The following is an 18,609-nucleotide window of genomic DNA, read 5'->3' on the forward strand; positions in this document are numbered from 1 at the left end:
AAGTCTGACAACCCTTGCCAAAAACCAGTGATAGCAGATTATAAGATCGGCTTCCTAGTTGGGGATCCGGGGTTCGATTCCGGGTTCGACCTCTAACTTTTCAAAGTTATGCGCGTTTTAAGCAATTATGTAGCACTTGCTTTAACGGTGAAAGAAACCTGCATGCCTGAGAGTTCTCCAACATAATACGTGAAGTCTGCCTATCCGCACTTGGCTATAGCGTGGTTAGACTAAGACCCTTCTCAGATCAGAGAGGAAACCAGTGCTCAGTAGTGAGCCGGTGCTGGCTTGATGATGATGATGATGATGGAACCTTTGCCAAACGGTGGAAATTAATACCCGATTAGTTATGCATCTAAACACATACCTATATGTTTACCTATACCTTACTATATAAATCCTACATAACCAGATATCTTTCCCAGGACGTCGGGTAGGTACCGTACCTATCGTAAGAAGATTTCCCCCTGATAACAAAAAAAAACCGGCCAAGTGTGAGTCAAACTCGCACACCGAGGGTTCCATACTCGGGTATTTTTTTATTTTTTTCCGACATATTTCATGATTCTAGGTCAACGGGAAGCACCCTATAGGTAGGTTATCTTGACAGACACCTCAGACAGACAGACAGACAGACAATAAAGTGATCTTGTAAGGGTTTCGTTTTTCCTTTAGAGGTACGGATCCCTAAAAAAGATCAGTTTGAATTCATTTTCAGTCACGTCAGTTTTTCTTTTCGTAATATTAAAAATAAATATTTACTACAGGATAAATGGATAAATCCGAAATAGAAAAATAAACTAAAGCAAACTATTGGTTGCACAATAAATTTACTGCGTACATGTACTGAGTAATCCGACACTGGCGAATACCCCCCTCCCACTCCACACCCACCCAGTAGACACTCTAAAAAGCAATCTTCTTAATGGAATTTCAATTTTAACGGGAAAGTTAACTAGAAATCCAACTACGAAGCAATATCGTGGCGACGTCACAGCTAGTAATGTGTACGGAAAGGATTTTTCTTTCTGTCTATCTGTACGTTTTCGACCTACTCTAATAAAGTTCCAATGGCATAGTTTGGGTTTTTTCCAAAGCCCCAATTCGGACCTCCAAATTCAGTCGCCCATTTAGCTAACGTTGCTTAAAAATCGCAATCGACTAAGTAGGAAATAATTAAGTCAGTCAAAACTAGGCCACACGTCTCTGAAAAAAATAATAAAGATTCATAATAACAGTTTTATGATAACAAAACGTTGTTCACTTCATTACACTGGTCTTCACTTGGTAGGAAATCTGGACTGGCCTATAAGTATATTTTTTAATTTATGAAAAAATATTGTTTACAAACTTGCCTCCTGTGAGGATTGAACTCACGACCCCTGGTTTACAAGACCAGTGCTCTGCCACTGAGCTAAAGAGGCTGTGATGCTATACTCTTAATTTAGATTCCTTTTGCTCTCTACTAGACCTCAACACCATCCTGTGTTCGTTTTAAGAAATTACAATTGTAAATCAAAAATGTATAACACTCCCGACAAGTGAAGGTTACAGTAACTAGAAAAGAGCTGATAACTTTCAAACGGCTGAACTGATTTTCTTGGATTATAGCTAAGAACACTTTCGATCAAGCCACTTTTCAAACAAAAAAAAAAAAATTAAAATCGGTTCATTAGTTTAGGAGCTACGATGCCACAGACACACAGATACACTCGTCAAACTTATAAAACCCCTCTTTTTGGGTCGGGGGTTAAAAAATTAGTTGCTATAACGGTGAAAGAAAACATCGCGAGGAAACTTGCATGGCTGAGAATTTTCCAAACTAAGTATTCACAAAGATGAGTGAAGTCTGCCAATCCACACTTGGCCAGCGTGATGGACTATGGCATAAACGCTTTTGATTCTGAGGAGAGACCTGTGTTCAGTAGTGGGCTGGCGATGGGTTGATTTTGATGCACCGTGCATGTACGGACTAGGTCCTGGGGTTTTGTTCCCGGTTGAGACAAGGACGTGGCATGGTCTAGCATGAATTAATTTTTGCAGAGCTATAACTGTGGGCCATCTAAGTTGAAGGTACGATCTAGCTTAGAATACTTTATACAAAACTATGTTACAGATCCTTTATCGGGCACAGTCTAACGTGATTACACCTTTGACTTTAGTTTAATCCATAGATTTAAAATACTAATGTTATTTGGATTTCTGTGGTTTAATCCCATCAAAAACATAGTCAGCCCTGTTTAGCAACTTCGAAATTTTGATTATTGCGATTTTTGTAGTCCTCCATACAGACTATTTGTTGGATCCACAATTTTTAAGAACAAATATGTAAAATGATGACGGCATCACATCAGAACTCCTACGTGCAGGAGGTACCCCTGTACTCACAGAGCTTAAGGAGTTATTTAATGACGTCATCATGAATGGAACAACGCCGAAAGCATGGAGCAGGAGTGTAGTAATCCTCTTCTTTAAAAAAGGAGACAAGGAGCTGTTGAAGAACTACCGGCCGATTTCCCTCCTGAGCCATGTTTATAAGTTGTTTTCGAGGGTTCTTACAAATCGCCTCGCCCGAAGACTTGACGAGTTCCAACCTCCAGAACAGGCTGGGTTTCGAAAAGGCTATAGTACCGTAGACCACATACACACCTTAAGGCAGATTATACAGAAGACAGAAGAATATAATCTCCCACTCTGTCTTGCCTTTGTGGACTACGAGAAAGCCTTCGACTCTATCGAAACTTGGGCTGTTTTGGAATCTTTGCAAAGATGCCAGGTCGATTGGCGGTATATCGAGGTGCTGCGATGTATTTACGATTCTGCGTCAATGACCGTCCAAATACAGTCTCAGCAGACAAAACCTATCAGCTTGCGAAGGGGTGTTAGACAGGGGGACGTAATATCTCCAAAACTGTTTAACAGTGCACTGGAAGACCTCTTCAAAACGCTGGACTGGAAAGGACGAGGACTAAACATAAATGGCGAGTACATCTCACACCTACGGTTCGCTGACGACGTGGTTATCTTAGCAGAATCTCCGCAAGATCTCGAGGAGATGCTGTGTAGCCTAAGCCGCTCTTCCAGACGTGTCGGTCTCGGGATAAACATGGACAAAACAAAGATAATGCTCAATCAGCACGTTGTCCCGACACCGGTTCGCGTCGAAAATGTTGGCATCGAAATTGTTTCACAATACAACTACCTTGGCCAAATAATTCAACTAGGCAGAAGCAATTTCGATGAGGAAGCCAACAGAAGAATTCGGCTGGGCTGGGCAGCTTTTGGAAAGTTAAGTCAAGTCTTCTCATCGTCAATTCCTCAATGCCTGAAAACAAAAGTCTTCAACCAGTGTGTCCTTCCCGTCCTCACCTATGGTGCTGAAACGTGGACACTGACAAATGGCCTTGTTCACAAATTCAAAGTTGCTCAGCGAGCTATGGAGAGGGCTATGTTAGGAGTTTCCCTGAGGGATAAGATCCGAAATGAGGAGATCCGCAGGAGAACCAAGGTCACTGACATAGCCCAAACTATTAGCAAGCTGAAGTGGCAGTGGGCAGGCCATGCCTGTCGTAGAGGCGATAGCCGTTGGAGCCGGAAAGTCCTTGAGTGGAGACCGCGTTTAAGCAAACGTAGTGTGGGACGCCCTCCAGCACGATGGACCGACGATATAAAGCGGCTGGCGGGAAGTGGCTGGATGAGGAAGGCTGAGGACCGGGTGTGGTGGCGCTCTATAGGGAAGGCCTATGTCCAACAGTGGACGTCCACAGGCTGATGATGATGATGATGATGATGATGTAAAATTAACCAATTTACCAGAAAAATTAGCTCCATTTTCTATAATATATTCTAGACTGTAAAGTTATTTTTTGCATTATACAGGGAAAACGACGTCACAAATCTAGTATGCAATATCGGTACCGAGCAGCGTAAAAAAGAAAAAAAATCTATCCGAAGGCGACAGCGGGTGGGGTGGGGTTAATGGGGACACCCATCTCCTAGGTATTTTGATAGACTAGCTTTATAAACGGCATGCTCTACCCATTAGGTACGTATTTTATAACTTCTACGACCTAACATTTTTTTAATAATAATAGATACCAAAACCTAGTGTATATTTATTTTGTTTGATAATGACGTCTCACAACAAGTTTAAAGAACTTAAACGTAACCTTATTGAAAATCCTACTGCAATATAAAGGATTATTATTTAAATAATAAGAAAGCTTGAGAATGAATTGCTTAACAGCTTGATAGTTCTAATAAGTTAATTGATTTGGCGAAGTATTGACAGTAAAAACAGTACCCGGCCGAGTATGTTGTGGGCTCTTCTCATACCGGGGCACATTTGGAACCCTCGTGGCTGTAGTTATAAATTATCACCACTATATCTGTGACCATATCATCACACAAAACTAACGATTCTGACCCTCAAAAGTAGTACCTACAATAAGTACCTACTTTGAGGATTTTTTTTTGAGTTTGAGTTTATAAGTCCTACTAGAGCTTTCGCCCTAAGCTTTGTCCGCATGGAATTCGCATAGAGCGATTCCAAGCGCGCTTCATACAAATGTAGTTCAGTCTAAAATGAATTATATTATCTGTGTCCATGATTTACCAGATTTTTGTAAAAAAAGATAGTTTCAAAGTGTTAACAACTCTCTTCATATTTTTACAATATACCTACTTAAAAGTTTTAAATCCATTAAATTAGCCATTAGGCACAATTAATGTCCACAGATAATATACATAATGAACAATGTTAGCCCGTTCGATTAATACATCTCGCTGATGTTTTCCAAGAACTCGGTACAAATAAAGATCCTGCACTTCGATCCGAGACATTTGTTAGTTATGAGTTTATGACTTGGGGACGCACTCGAGATTGAGAAAAAATTATGAATGCTCGGATTTAGTAATAATTTACTGAAGAAAATGAAGTGTTTTATTTACTTACAGAAGAAGTCATATTTACAGTGAAATAAGTCGAAGAGGTGTAGCTGAATGAAGAGAAAATGAAGGGAGTTTTCTGACGTAGGACTCAGCCAATTTTGACACAATTTTGACCCCTTGTCAATCAAATTATCATCATCATTGACATCATCGCATAAGTAAACTTATACCCTTAGTCGCCTACTTACTTACCACTTTCTTTACGTAGCTATAAGTATACCCAAAATAAGTTCTTCGATTTAACGGTTTCGTTATTCAGAAATCTGCTCTTACTCCACGTAAAATGTCGCATATATTATCGCATCAAAGCCAGTAATTATCAACATTGTCTAGCTACGTGACCCGTACCGTAGGGTAACATAATAGTCTTCTTCTTTGTCGTTACATTCTTGGCAGAGCGGTCGTGGTCATCATGAAGTGACGTTTTGGGGGGCAGATGTTACACGCCTCACGAGCATTCGCCACTTCTCCCTGCTGGTCGACATTCTGGTACACTCGTGCACGGTACACATACACATACAACATAATAGTACCTAACCTATCTATGAGTGATAGATAATAATATTATGTTACCCTATTATAGGTACCCATACCTATTATAAATGAGAAAGAGTGTTTGTTTGTTGACTGGCCCTTTCACCTCGGAGCAACGAGATTTTTTGGATGCATATAATTAAATAGCTGAAGAGTGACATAGACTAATTTTTATCCCAGAAAATCAGAGAGTTCCCAAGGGATTTTCGAAAACCCAAATCCAAGCGGACGAAGTCACGGATTAGTCGCTAGTTATACCAACATAATATTGTACGGGAGCTGTGCTGTGCTCGACCGTAGCAATAGGGAAATTTCCCAACCGAGCGGTGTTGTGCTCGGTAGCGCCAGCTGGGCCGACGGTTATGCGCTGAAACTTCTATATATAGTGCAATTTGGTAAACGCTCTGTCCATGCGATTGAAAGTTGCGTGCTTCTCCTTGTATTCCAATTAAGCTACCCGTGCTGCCATCTAGGCGTAGGTCGTGAGTTATCAGGCTGGGGTTCGTGTTTCGAGCGTTGTTGATTGATTGAGTTTAGAAGCGACATCTTCTTGCGAATATGGCAACCGCTACATCATCAATGAATATATTTTTGTGAAACAGTTATAATACATTGTATTGTGCAAGCGTCTGGAAAGCCGAAAATATTAATAATCTGAACTCGATTCGTCCCTGGACCGGTCACTTCATGAAAGCATTCCAGCGACATTAAACACGCGTTCATTTTCATAGATTTATCGACGCGACGCAACTTATGATTAGCGCTTCCCAAACTTTACCCATATCCCATAATTTATTTAATCTTGTTTTTTTTTTTTTAGAATAAAACTGACAAATGAAACTGATGAACTCTACTGAGTACCCGTCTCTTTCAGGGATAAAATCCGACACGAGGAAATTTGCAGAAGAACAAAAGCGACTGACATAAGTATCATATTATAGCTCTAAGGATTAGCAAGCTGAAGTGGCAATGGGAATGCCATATCTTATCATATCTGTCGCAGGTCTGACGGCTGATGGGGCACACGTGTTCTGGACTGGAGACCACGTACCGATAAGCGCTGTCTAGGATGAAATCTAGCCCGTTGGACAGATGACCTGCGGGAAGCTTGCAGGAAGTGGGTGGATGAGAAAGGTAGAGCATCGTGTTTAGTGGGGCGCTCTTGATCAGGCCTTTGTCCAGCAGTGGACGTATATAAGCTAATGAATTGGATTGAGGTTCAGCGCACAAATCACGTGGGCTTGCTACTGATGCGTCATCGCTAGCATATGCCCTAATTTAGCGGATTGGAAAGCGCAGCGTTGGCAGGCAGCTATTAGAGGGAACAGACAACATCAAAGGAGTTGCAAGGAGCCGCTGAATTCAGGCGGCGCGCGTGGAAGACCCGACAAGAAACCTGTGTCTAATTAGCGAGGATGAAGTAGTAAAAGAGTAGTGAACAAGTTTGGAAAGCGTAGTAAAATGCCAATTGCGAATAAAACCGAAGCGCGTATATATTTCCGACGCGCACCTGCCAGCGCACAAATCACGCCCGCTCGCTGCCGATGCATCATCGATAGCATATGCTCTAATATACTCTGAACTGTCACTGTTTCTAATGTATGACTAAACTCTTAACAGGGCTCTCTCCGTCACTCGCTTCATACAAACGTAGTTCCAATTTCATTTGAATATTAAGCAACCAAAGTCCATGAAATTTTGCAGACATATTCTAGTAACTAATATCTGTGTCTGTGGTGTTTTAGATTTTTCTAAAAATATGTAGTTTTAAAATTACAGGGCTCAAAGATTTGTGTGTAAATTTTTAAGATCGCGTAACTTTGAAACCGAATATTTTAACAGAAATCTGGAAAACCACAGACATAGATATTAGTTTGTAGAATATGTCTACAAAATTTCATAGACTTTGGTTGCTTAATATTCAAATGAAATTGGAACTACGTTTGTGTGAAGCGAGTGACGGAGAGACCCCTCTTAATGTGGAACTGCGTAAATAGATGATTTATTGGGTATTGCTTTTGGAGAAATTTAGATCGGTGTGATTTTATTGAATGTACTAAATGATGTCTGCGACTTCGTTTTTCCACGTGGACTTCACAAATTTTAAAGCCCTATTTTTACCCCCTTAGGGGACAAATTTTCAGAAATCCTTTCTTAGCGGATGTCCACGTTATAAAAGCTATCTGCATGTCTTTCAGCCTGATTGGTCCTGTAGTTTGAGCTGTGTGTTGATAGATCAGTCAGTCAGTAAGTTATTCCAGATGTATAAATATTGACAGCGCTTATATTTCCATCCTCCACGATTATAGACAGACGGACAGTTACTGATGATAATGTACCGGCTGTCTTGGCACTCCATTACATCACATAGTTGATGCTCCATTGATTCCATCTATATTTAGTTTTATGATTATTATAAATAGGGCCGGAAGATTTTCGACCTGGATGTGTTATGCTTGATGTTCCGATACATTTTGGACTGACATCTTATAGAACAGCTCAGTTCTTAGCAAGAGATTTAAAAAAAATTCAATCAGTGGGAACCGCCGACATATTTGTGAAAGCTTATTAATAATAGTGGTTAATTTTTTTGATTGTCAAATCATTTGCAGCCTATCAAAAATTAAAATGACCGATTTTGTAAATAATTAAGCCATTAACATAATGTTTTAGTTTTTACGTCTATTGGCACTCCAAGTACTAGAACATTAGCATGTCGGTGACGCAATCTTGAAGTTTTTAGCCAGCCTAAGAGTTTTCACTTCGAAATTCCAGAATTCTTTAAATAAAAGGTTATATCTAACGGTGCTGGTAACCTAGCATGCTTGAGAGTTTAAATACTCACTGTTCTTAAAATGTACTGTTCATTCTAAGAGGAGACGATTTCTGTAGCTATCACTGATAGGTAAGTAGTGTAAGTACTAAGTACTACAAAGTCTATGAGTGAAAGAATTTTAAGAATCGTATCATTAGTTCCAGCAATTACCTATCCCTACATACAAACTCACAAAGTAACAAATTTTACCTACTTGTAATACTGTATAGATAAAGAAAAGTCAATTTAGTAATAATATTATCTTTTTTTTTGATTAAAATTTTGAAAACTATTATCTTAAAAGTCATCATTTTAAGACTCATAGTTTCCAAGATGTGTAACAGGCTAAACAGTTCAATTTTCAAAAGTTGGTGAAGAAAGCCATAAGAAGCAGATAAAAATTATGATGGTGTTGATGGATAGGGGAAATGAGAGCACAAAGTACCTAATTTGTGCGTCCGATTTAACTGTTTCAAATCTCAATACCGATTTGCATTTACAGGCGTGAACTATCAACAAAAGAGTTCCGGAAATATAGTAATGTCATTTTAATACCACTCGGAGTACATACCGTAAAGTAATTATCCCAACAAGAGCTTCTGAACGATTTTTATTTGCTATCTACAAAACAGTTTCTCTACCGTATTCCTATGCGAGTAAAGTTTAATTTCCAACAGTTTTAATTTTAATAGAAGAATATTTAAAAGTGTTACATGTAAAGTCAAGCATCCAATACTAGTCATCTATTATTTCAAAAGAATGGAGAATTACGTACGAACGTTTGATGTTAACACCGAATCTGTTTCACAGCAAAAAAGCACGCATGAACTTTATAACGATAGTCCCAAAGGTGAAAATGACGATGACTTTGATTTTGATGACGATATAATATAGCGTGGTGATGATTAAAATTGCTCGATTGTCTTCGAAGAGGTGACAATATTTTGTTTAAACGCTTAACACTCTTTTCAAGCAGCTATGGTGAAATCAAAGTCTGATGTAATGGGAATTTAAATGATTCCATATTGTTCCCTGTTATTAGGTATAGGTATATTACTATATATAGTATTTAAGGGATGGTAAGAATATTGAATTATTGTCTATAAGTGCTAATTATGATAGTGTTTTGCGGCGTTTAGAATTTCATTCTGTTTCAGTCTCACAAACTGAGGAGCTGTCGAAGAAAACGGTTGACACGAAACGAAATTTTACATGAAGAGCAAAAACCGAATGAAAGCTGTTAAAACTTTTCTGTAATTGTAACGTTTTGATCGAAATCACGAATTTTGGCCTCAGTTTTAGCATAGTTTCAGACCGTTTGGCTTGGAAAAGATCAGAAGTGTAATTACCTATATGGTTTTGTTTGCTAGCTCTTCTTTACTAAAAACTGCTGAATGATTAATGCATTTATAATTTCTTGCAATGGCTCTTCTGACGAACATTGGAGATGATGATTGGATATACTTTTAGTATAGAAAATACCTAAATACCTACTTATTCTAAATTTCGTGTCGTCTGTTAATAGGATGTTTCTGTACTTGATGTCAACCAATCACGGTAATGAAACCAAACAATTTTCCGTAAATAATTATTCAATGTAAAGATGCTTTGATAAAGCAGACAATGTTACATAGATCAACGGTGGATCGCCAATAGATCGATGTGTGGGCAGCGACGCGTGCGTTTCCTAGCATTGTTCCAACGCCTGCGACTACATTTACCTGCATTGTTTGCTTGCAATTATATACCTTGGACACAGTTTAAAGAGACCAATACAGTCGACTCAGAGACATCTGTGCAATCTTGCGGGGGGTAAGGAACAAGACGTGGGTAGGAGGGACCGCTCTAACTGCGAAGACAGTCAAAGGCCATAAGTCGTTTAGCACCGTAATGATCATATTCGCGTGGCATAGTTATGCACACGCTTTAGGTGTGCGTGGTGTGTTTATCACACTAATATTATAAAGGCGAAACTTTGTATGTGTGTGTATGTGTGTGTAAGTTTGTTACTCCTTCACGCAAAAACCACTCGACGGATTTGGCTGAAATACGGAATAGAGATAAATAATATCCTGGATTAGCACATAGGCTACTTTTGTCCCGGAAAACCAAAGAGTTCCCACGGGATTTCGAAAAACCTAAATCCACGCGGACGAAGTCGCGGGCGTCAGCTAGTGATACAATAAAGTACGACAGGTTTTTGATACAATAGTTTCACTAGTTGCTACTTGAATTCTGAGGCCAACCATATCATTGGAGCTTCTACGGCTTATACCATTTGGTTGAGTGCTCAGTATTTTACAGCTTAGGGCTCACTTCCAGGGTGAGCTTCGCGCACGCACTCGGTGACGCTGTAGTGACCAGCATATACAATCCAAAAAGAAAAAAATACTCTATATGCTACAACTATCAACCACTCTGAAGATGATTGTGGCTAGACTTGATAGTCTTTTTCTAGAAAGTACTTAGACTATTGAAGTTTTTTTTATAAAATAAAACTTTTAAACTTTAAGGGTGTCTAGCAGGGGGTTGCCACTTTTATCACCTGTTATCTCCTAAAGCCACCACGATCCAAAGTACATAGTCGCTGATCGTTCCTTTGTGTTGGAGACAATATGCAGAGAAACTTTTAGCTTTTATAAAATATCGAAGGTCTAGCACGCACTGGTTCTCCTTCTATCAGTGTACTACTATCACTATAGTAGTACACTAGTACTAAGTAACTAGTGTTGTAAGTAGTATAGTGTATCACTGAGTTAGTCGAGGGACCTGAATCATTATTACAGGTTCCTCCGTAAGCATCAAAGGCGTTGGGTAACTGTATGTTTTTTCTTACTGTATACCTTGGATTTAGCTTGCCCCTACGACTACGTAGAGGTTGAACAATGAGATTCATTATATAAATGTATTTAAAGCAATGCAGAGATGATTTTGTAGTGATAAAAAAATCAGTCCTTTTCTTGGTCAATTATATCTATTTAAGTTGTTCTTCTTAATTTCTTCCTTTTAAAGTTATTTCCGTCCGTTTGGATCTCATCTCTTCCTTTCTTGTTTCTTCTTTTAACAAAATACTAAGCCTACTTTTATAGAATAATGATTTTAAACTTATTTCCTTGTTTAATGATATCAAATTAATCGTGGTATGTTCCCGTTATCTAGAGTGGCATATACTGTTTTAAACTCAAATGCACGTAGACAAAATCACAGGCATAAGCTAGTTAACTATAAAACTTTGTCGAGAATCTCCGCCAATAAGTATGTCAAGTGTCAAGAGTTCTCCAACCGTCTTGTTGAGTTAGTGGTTGTTTACTTTATCCTATAAATTCATCTGCCGGTAGCCCCCGGCGTAATGGACGGGAACTATTCCACACATCTTCGGGATATTTACGTTTGGTATCGCTAAATTGTTTCTTGATTATTATTTAACTTGTAGTAGTAATAACTAGTAGTAGTTGAGTGGAAAAGGTTAGGGGAGGCCTATGGTGTCTACACGACACACTGATTAGGAACTGCGGCGACAGATGTGCATACATATACCTACCTACTAATTTTGTGAATTGAAAATCAGTAAGGCTTTAAGGTTTGTATGTAGTAGTTACTAGTATCTAGTACAATGACAGTGTATGAAACTAATCTATAACTTAAACTGAAATCTCAATCAAATTTATAATTGATCGGTGACTGCCAGCGAGAACTTTTCACTAGTTTGTCGTTTGTTGTTGTTTGTCAGCGACAAGAGCTATAAAAAAAAACTAAGGGACGCTCTCTTGGCGGTCAAAACAGCGCCGTTTGCTGAGGGACCAATTACCGCATGACGGGTGATTACTCGTCCGTCGCACTCGCACACTCGCTCATATGGTATAGTCCAGTGACAAAACTATCTACTCGTTTGTAGTTTTTATTTTTATTTCGTTTTTAGCTTATCGTCGACGGTCGCAATATAACCTAATGAACTATTAGGTACGAAAATGGTCTTAAAAATAAGCCCCCCGATTATGTAAGAAAAACGCATTCATGGTTATCGCTATCGTCAAGAAATTCTGCCCTTTGATTGGTTCATTCGCTGTTTACCTTTTTTCACAGCCAATCAAAGGGCAGAATTTATTGACGATAACGATAACCATGAATACCTACGTTTTTCTTACACAATCGGGGGGCAGATCAGATTGGCACAAAGAAAACACAAACGAAGCTTCAAAACTTTCCATTGAGACATTTCCTTGAGTTTAATTTAACCTGAACGCCGACATAATTTGTACACAAAGGACTTTATGACGTCAAATCATAACTCTTGGCTTGCGCAATCACATATTTTACCCGAACATTCCTCATTCACCTCACCTACCAGGAAAGTGGCAATAATTTGCACTTTTTGCGGACCCCTAAATCATTCGCCGCTCCGCCCAGGATAGTATCATCCGTGTATTTAATTAGGATCAGTTGTTAGGCTCGCTATACAAAGCCGACATTTTGTCACTTTCCGATTTCTTGTACGCAAATGAAAACCCCTAAGTATATTTATATTTATAAATTATAAATTAACCTATTATAATTATAAACTAACCTGAGTATTAAAAGTTTCGAATTGCGTACATGGATTATTGTTCATAGTTTGAGTGCAATGGTTAAATAACTACTGCATTCAAAATATGAAAAAATATTTTTGATTTGTAGCATGAGAATTTAAACTACCTACTATATTATAATCCCAAAAACTGTCCGCTTTCTTTCACGGCTCAGCCGCTAAAATAATAATTATCCCCTGGAAATAGACATGGGATACTTTTTATCCCTGAAAATCAAAGCATTTCCACATGATTAAAACAACCTAAATCCACGTAGACAAAGTGCGGGTATTAGAAAACATAAAACACAAACTCTATCATCGTGTAACGCGCATGAATTTAATTTAGGTATTAGGATTGAAACACAAATAAAACACACTAGAAAACATCTTAGAGGAGGTTTGATCTATTCCAATGTATTATTAAGCCAACATTTTAATTCTTACATTCATTATATTAAGTTTCTAACACTTTAAGTTTGTAACCAGCCTAATCACATATCACTTTGTCGTATAACGATTAACATGTCCAAGGTGCACGCAAACTAATGACTACATCTCCTGGCCTATGCTTAATCCCTATTTCTTTAGTAATAGAGTTCAAAGTATGGTGTTTTTCAACCAAGTACCTCAAAAAGTATGGCCTTTCAAAACGATGTTTAGACACTACGTTTTAGTAGAAACTTACTAGCGTTCAGTGTTTTTACAGTAACTAAATTGAGTGAATTATGGCTCTACTATGTATCTTCAAAATGATTTATAAGCTTATTTACTGTCGCTTTAATGTAATGTTTTAGTGTATTTTTTAGCCCCCAACCCAAAAAGAGGGGTGTTATAAGTTTCTCTGTCTATGGCATAGTAGCTCCTAAACTAATGAACCGATTTTAATTTAGTTTTTTTGTTTGAAAGGTGGCTTGATAGATAGTGTTCTTAGCTATAATCCAAGAAAATCGATTCAGCCGTTTGAAAGTTACCAGCTCTTTTCTAGTTACTGTAACCTTCACTTGTCGGGGGTGTTATAAATTTTTTATTTACACTTACTTGTACTTATTACTTTCTTCAATGTCAGAATGTAGTTCAAATTTTTCAAATATTATAAGGTAAACTAATGTTAGCTTTCATTTAGTTTTTAGGTTTATCTACACTTTGAAACTGAGCTTTTTTACCCGACGACGGCAAAGCCAAAAAGAAGGGTTATGATTTAAGCAGATATGTGTATGTTATGTATTATGTTGCATAGTATTGTCTAAACCACTGAGACAATATGGATGATGCGGCGTCAAATCGATTCGTTGATGTGGTCTGGGCGACATAGCTACATTCCATATGATAAATTTTAAAGGGATGGGTCATGAAACGCTAACAGACAGACAGGCAGACACATTTTATACTTAGTATTAGTGTGTGAGAGTATGTATTCTTAATATCAACCCGGTTCTTTCCATGACGTTTATATATATTACTATCCCTACTCACAAGAATTTTGAGAAAATGCAACAGGATGCATAACAATACCTAATTGCAAATCAAAGTCATCAGTAAATTTTCCGCCATATTGCCAACAATTGTTTTCGAAAGTTGTACCGAGCTCTCACGTGCACCGATTGTGATGGCGATCTATTCTTCACACGACCGTACTTTGTATAATGCGTTATTATTTATGCGTAATGAGTAATGACTTATTTGCTGATGCATTAGATTGTCGTTCATCATCAGTAGGTTTCCAATTGTTTCCTACATAACGGCGTTGACTTTTCCTATGAGTTTTTCCATGTCGGCTGAGGGGTCTCTCCGACACTCGCTCCATATAAACGTAGTTCCAATTTCATTTGTTTATTAAGCTACTAAAGTCCATGAAATTTTGCAGGCATATTCTAGAAACTAATATCCATGCCTGTGGTTTTCCAGATTTCTGTTAAAATATTCGGTTTCAAAGTTACGCGGTTTTAAAAATTCACATACAAATCTTTGAGCCCCTGTAATTTTAAAACTACATATTTTTAGAAAAATCTTAAACACCACAGGCACAGATATTAGTTTCTAGATACACTTCTCCATAGAAACGTACCTACTGCACCGATTATTATATTATTTGTAGTTCTAGATCTAAAATTAAGCCAATTATTGATTTATCTTTTTATCATATTTTATGCCCAAGCACAGGTTTTAACAGTTATATTTATTTTGAAAGTTATGAGTTGAAATATTTGAGGCAACTTTTGGGCGTAGGTACATAAAACAGATAAATCTTTCCTCTTTTATATTAACTAAGCTTATAATTTAAGTAGCTATCTAAGAAAACTCAGTACATTCTAGATAACAATAGGAAAAAAAAATGCAATGAATTAATGACATAATAATATAATTACAACATATCCGTTCGAAGTATCTACCAAGATCAGACCATTGAATATTCTTATCTCCTTGAATCAGTCGCGTTGATATCACACTCGGTTGATTTCTGTAATGGTTGTGAAGATGGTCTACACATTGACGACCAAAATAGCGCAATGTATGGCATGGAAATAATTTATAACACCCCCGACAAGTGAAGGTTACAGTAACTAAATGATAACTTTCAAACGGCTGAACCGATTTTCTTGGATGATAGCTAAGAACACTCTCGATCAAGCCACCTTCCAAACAAAAAAAAACTAAATTAAAATCAGTTCATTAGTTTAGGAGCTACGATGCCACAGATACACAGATACACACGTCAAACTTATAACACCCCTCTTTTTGGGTCGGGGGTTAATAAAACAAAACGTATACACTACCTAATTTACACATCAAATCATCATCATGATTATCAACCGATAGACGGCCATTGCTGGCTGAATGATGTCTATTGTAGGGACTTCCACAACACGGTCTTGCACCGCCTGAATCACACGTATCAAATAAAATAAATATACCATGCACTTACTATAGACTTCTGCGGGGTGATTCGCTAACTCAGTGTTCAACACTGAACTCATTTGACATTTATTTTGAATCCATTGAAGGTTTTCAACGAGAAACTTATTTTGGTATCACTCACTGAAATAGCAATGTAGAACCAAATGGCAAATGAGCTCTGTGGCTATATTTCCATGTTGAACACTGAGTTATTAGCGAATCACCACCCACTTTTTTTAATCAAGTGAGGAATTTGGTGACACTTATGTGACTGGTTTTTCTCCTCAACTTTCCTTGAAATCAAATTCTCGACACGCAGTGTACGTCTTCTTGTCGCGAGTGTGCGCATATTTTATTATAATATGTAATGGTAAGTAATTTTACGAATGTCTTTTGTTTGTCACGATCCGTGTGCCGATGTTTAATTGCGTCATGTAACGTGGCGTGGTTACTGTTATTTTTATAGCTGTCATTATATTCACGCCATCTTACGCGGAGACGCGGAATTGTGCGTATCCCCCTATCAGCTTTGATCGAGTGAAGGGAGATTGAACTTTAAGTCGTTGCTATCATCGTCATCATCAACTGACAGACGTCCATTGAGAGATATAGCTTGGTTTCTTGTAGGGACTTCCACACACCGCATCGCGTCGTAAAAGACTTTGTATTTTTAGACCATTCTATTTTGCTTTAGCATACCTATCTGTAACTTACAGATAGGTATACTAAAAGCGCGAACCCATATGCTTACAGACCCATATGATTGACAGGAGTTTGGACACAGAAGTTCATTGGAACATGTTGTTAAGTACTATGAAGCACCACATCTAGTGAACCATTTATATCGCTGTTCGTCGTAATAAATACAGGAACAACCATTCCATAATACCACTTCCTCCTACATCAATGGCGCAATACCAAATTGACATCTCACATTGACAATCACAAAATTTTCCAATCGATCCGGACCGTTAACCCGTCACCTACCTATTGTAATACTGTTGTTAAACTAACCAAAACCCGCGGTGTCACGTGTCATTAGCCACCACAGGTGAGGGTTTGATTGATTACTGACGATTATCATTTAGTAGAGCAACCGAGCGTGCCGACTTTTTTTATAAGACCTAATTGGACACAATGAAGTGTGGAGCGGTGGGTGTAATTAAAGGAGCGGCGCTTTGATCCAATCGATCATATTGACTTAGAAATTGGCGGAAAAAATGATCTTATGCGATGTGATGGGGTGAAAAACTAGTAAAGGATGCCGCCGTGTTTGTACCTTTGCAAGTATCTAGGTAATGTAAGTTGAAAGGTATTAAGCTAGTATTAACGGAAACAAGGGGTGGCGAAACTTGTTAATAAGTTGTATATTGCTTATCTTATTGATAAAAACACTCTTTAAGAGCCCGCTTCATAGAAGCGAAAACTCGTTAAGCGAACCTTAAATAGTGCTGTTTCCACAGTGACGAACAATGTTATTTGTAACCTTTTCTTTCTAACTGCATCTCACCCCGAGAGAGGCCAGGTGAATGAATTTTACTACGTAGTACGTTTTACAACGTAATACGTTTGTATGGAGAAGCGCATAAGGAAGGAAGAAAATTCAAACATAACATTGGAATTAGCTCACTTTTTACCAAAGAACAGTGGTATAATTGCTCAATTCCACTCTGGTTTGTAGGGGTTGTGATTGGTGTGGGGGTCGGCCAGCACCAACGGAGTGGTTTCATTCTGTCGGTGCTGGCTCTTAGACTAACTTCCAAAAGGGAACCTGTGATAATCGCAAATGTATGATGATGCCCCACGTCTACTGTGCATGTCTCTTATTCTTATTGAAATTAGACTAGTTTCCATTTTCCTCAGGTTTTTCATCCGACGACGGAGAGAACCCGGTCGACCAACTAAGGAGGATACCAGGCAGCGCAGAAGTCAGGGGAGAATGGAAAATGACTAGTGTATAGGTACTGTTCGAAGGGGAACAAAAGGATTTGACGAATTTTTGCATCCGTTTTTGGGGTCCCATTGACAACGTCAACAAAATCTACAATGAAGTTGTAACAAAAATACATTCTATATGATCAGACCCACATGCTATTGGGCTATAAACACGCAAATTCGTCCGATACAGTCGTGTAGGGCGACATGCTCCGCCGGCGCCGGCGGCATCGGCGCGATGATATAATGGCGATTGTCGCCGTTCAAATATCTGCTTCCTTCCTGTACTTCTTTACAAGATACCATCTTAGATATTTGAAAAGATACTTAGCGTAATGGCGTTTCGATGTTTTTGTTTGCGAAATCGTCTAAATGTCTACGTTTGTTGAAAAGAGCGAGAGCTTAAAAGATTACTCCTCGAAAATTCCTTTGCATGGTCATAAATTAGCCATAGATTGAATTTAAACGATTTTTTACATTTTTTACTAGCACATTAAGAATGGCTAATTCTGTTAATGTGAGGTCTACAACTTGCTATGGATGTGTGTGATATCCACTAATCATCTTCATTGGTCCACATAGCTTAGCATTGGTGGAAACGGGCTCAACGAAGCTAGGTTTTTTAACCGACTTCCAAAAAAGGAGGAGGTTCTCAATTCGTCGGGATCTTTTTTTTTTATTTTTTTTTTTATTTTTTATGTATGTTCCCCGATTACTCAAAGACCCCTGGACCGATTTGGAAAATTTTTTTTTTGTTTGAAAGGGTATACTGTGCAGGTGGTCCCATATAAATTTGGTGAAGAACTGATGAATATCTTCGGAGATGGAGAACAGAACTCCTCAATGGATAGGAGCAAATTGCTCGCGATCAGTGTAATAGCTTAGTAAACAGTAGGGTTTTAACTGGGCACAG

The 18,609-nt window shown here is 38.3% G+C and overlaps 1 long non-coding RNA gene and 1 other non-coding gene across 2 annotated transcripts; both read right to left on the minus strand.

Annotated features, from left to right (window-relative positions):
• Positions 1 to 1,352: 1,352 nt before the first annotated feature.
• On the minus strand, positions 1,353 to 1,424 carry Trnat-ugu. Its single transcript has one exon. It is a non-coding gene; the product is annotated as a tRNA-Thr (tRNA).
• A 6,504-nt stretch (positions 1,425 to 7,928) lies between these two features.
• Positions 7,929 to 18,350, minus strand: LOC123870907. The gene is made up of 3 exons (XR_006797177.1): positions 18,228 to 18,350; positions 13,862 to 13,866; positions 7,929 to 7,939 (listed from the first exon to the last, which is right to left on the minus strand). It is a non-coding gene; the product is annotated as an uncharacterized LOC123870907 (long non-coding RNA).
• Positions 18,351 to 18,609: the final 259 nt, after the last annotated feature.

This window comes from Maniola jurtina, chromosome 13 (assembly GCF_905333055.1).
Source record: "Maniola jurtina chromosome 13, ilManJurt1.1, whole genome shotgun sequence".
In the NCBI taxonomy this organism is placed as follows: Eukaryota; Metazoa; Arthropoda; class Insecta; order Lepidoptera; family Nymphalidae; genus Maniola; species Maniola jurtina.